Genomic DNA, 3,340 nt, shown 5'->3' on the forward strand with positions numbered 1-3,340 from the left:
TGCACCTCCCTGCTGTGTGTGGCAAATGGCCGCTCGTTAATTTGATTTTCACCTAGATCTAACATGATTCACTTGTATTTCGGGCTTGAGAAATCCCGGATGTTGACAAGTTGGACGAGTCCATTTTGCACACAATAATGATTGGAATAGGTTAGGCCTACGGTATTTGTTCCTGTTCGATGGAATATTTGCCGTATGTGCGGAATTTATATTCGTGTCATCCATACTCTATTTCACGGCATTTATTCCGAACTGGAACATTTACTACTCGGGACAAATCATGTTTACAGCTTAACGCGTAATTGCAATAAATAGAGAGTGTCAAGCTAATGCTGCTATTATGGAAAGATCTGTACATTTCTAGACCAGTCTGCTAAATGGCAAAACCTGATATACTTGCAAAATAATGAAAATGCGAGGGAAAACTTACCATTACTGTTGCGTCCCATGTTCTTCTTTCACTGTCCAGCGAGGAAATGGATTTGCTTTGGGGACATCTCCACATTTCACGTGGACAGCGCTTCCACCCTGTGTACTGGTTCCGTCATATTAGTGTTCACTTTGCTAAACAAAGTTATTTATGATTGGTTGTGAACTGATCCGCAAGACTGAGAACAGTCATATCAACGTTCATTAATTGAATTGTTATCAACGGTCTCACCTGCTATAGTTTCACAGGCTTTCATGTATAAGCTTGAGTATGGATTCTTACAAACAGTATATTAATAGTTAAGTGATAGTTCTAATTTGTGTTCCCTTTTTAATTTCATCAAAGTAGGGGTAAAATGGTATGGATATAATTTAAGAAGGTAACTTACTACCCCTACACCGTCGCTTGCCAAGATAATCCTAATCCCTAATATACATAGGATTAATGAGCATAGGGCTTGGTGTGACCGAACAACCCGACTTTCTAAGCAATGTGGCCCACATCAGGATGTAATGAGCTCTTCGAGATGATGTTTAAGAAATGTGTTGTGTACATGAAAAATGAATTAGGCGTTTATTTGCTACTGCTTTGAGTGCAAAGATGATTAATGCAATGTAAAACGTATGAAAGAAATAGTACATGCATCATCTGCAACTCAATTTACATGATATAATGCTATTTTTATAGTGCTTGGTCTTAAATTCTAGACTGATGTTGATGAACAAGATTTGTCTTGTGTTGCTGAAAGTTGGTTACATGGAACAATGTTAATATATGTTATGGAGTACCATGTCGAAATCAATAAAAGTTGGTAATGAAATTGAATTATTTTTTTGGTTTTGGGTGGCAATTATAACCGCCTTGTGGAACCGTTTTGTTATTACATTTCGTGTATACATATAATTTGTTATTTCTTTACTTGAATACCAAAGTTTCACTCGGAACTGAATGTGTGTGCTTGATGTAATCAAAAACTAAAATTCTCTGTGAAAAACTATAATACTGTGAAAGCAATTCAGTATACTCCTGCCAGGGTCTTCCTGGTGACAAAGTACAGTTTCTGTATTCGTTCACAAAGAGTGGGTGAGTGAGTTTAGTTTTACACGACTGTTAGCATTATTCCAGCAATATCACCGCAGGGAACACCAGAAATGAGCTTCACACATTGTACCCAGGCGGGGAAACGAACAAAGGTCTTAGACGTGACGAGCGAACACTGTAACCACTAGGCTACCCCACCGCCCTCATTCACTTGGAACTAAATTAAATCCATATAAAAATGAAAAGTATCTGATTAAATGCTTGATTAGCATTTTATAAGATGCTATTTGATGAACAGAGATTTTTCTGGGTTACATCTTTTTATTCTTGAGAACGTTTCAGGGCTTGTTCTGGCCCCATCATCAGGTAAAACTGAACAGTAACTGTATCTGTACATTTCTAAGTTAATCCAGTAATTTTGCAGTAAACGATATTTGATATATTCATAATAACATGTACTCTATTAGCCCTGTTTATAGCTGTATCTATTGACCTCGAAATGTATTGTGTCGTCATAGCACTGTGACGTCACTGGCAGAGTTAACAGTTACTGTTCAGTTTTGCCTGATGATGGGGCCAGAACAAGCCCTGAAACGTTGTACTCAAGAATAAAAAGATGTAATCCACAGAAATCTCTGTTCGTCAAATAGCATATATAACTCATACAATCCTTTCACAAATAAATCCCCAGAATGTCCAAACTTGTGTGATTTGATTCATTCCTTAACATAATGGTCAGGGGTAGTGATGTCAGAAGGATCCTATTGACCCTAAACCTCAACATTTAAAATTTAGCACTGAAAAAGTTAAGGTGTGATTTTTTCCCCTCGTTTACGCACCTGTCCATTTGCATGCAACCGGTCTAAAATATACAAACACAAAAAATCCAGCTCCCTGTCATGGCCAGGAAAACCAGTGATGTGAAGAATTTCAACAACCATACGTGTGAGTGAGTGAGTGAGTGAGTGAGTGAGTGAGTGAGAGTGATAAAATTGGGTAAATAATATGGCACAACATTCCAACCACCTTGTGAGGACACCACACATGGGCTTCAAGCATTGTACCCACAAGTGAAATCAAACCCAGGCCTTCCGGATGCAAGCAAACCTTTTCACCTTATAGGCACCCCACCACCCCTCACCAACTTGTGTCATTATCTGTAAAAACTGTCACGCGTAGGATTTTATTCTGGTGTCACAATAAAATCACATAAGAATATTTCTCAATTAATGTTTGCAATTTAATGCAGCACTTAGCAATATTCTGCCATATGACAGAAACTTATCAAATCAAAGAAGCTTAATCAAATCAAACCCGGATGAAACAAACCAGTGATTAATACACGGTTCCTACAGATTACCAGCCATCAAATTTAAGGCCTTTTCAGGGTGTTTTAAAGGCCAGACAACAATTTCAAGGAACTATGTAAACACATAACACATAAGTAGTAGAACAGACACATAGTTTGTCAAATGTGGGACCGAACATCAGAGGGCAATAACTCTTAGCTACATAGCTGCACTGAGACAGTTTTGCTTTGAGATGGCAATTAATTAAACACCTGCTGCTGTCATTGCAAGGTATTTTGTATCATGTGTTAGTCTCTTGTAATAACTTGGCAAGTTTGGCTAAATATAGAGCTTTTTTAGGGCAAATCTCTGACAATTTAAATGCTAAACAGATTAAGGGCCTTTTTAGAGTAAAATGTCCAAATTTCAGGCCAATTTAAGCCTGTGTGAACCCTGTAATATGAGTATTGCCTCACCCCAATGCTGCCACAAATACTGGTTTTACACATTATCTGCCTGGTTCGAACTCAGAGAACTCAGCAGTGATAAATCAATAAATAACAACAGAAAGAATACACCA

The sequence above is a fragment of the Haliotis rubra genome, unplaced genomic scaffold (assembly GCF_003918875.1).
Source record: "Haliotis rubra isolate DU_JTF1 unplaced genomic scaffold, ASM391887v1 Scf56, whole genome shotgun sequence".
Taxonomy (NCBI): Eukaryota; Metazoa; Mollusca; class Gastropoda; order Lepetellida; family Haliotidae; genus Haliotis; species Haliotis rubra.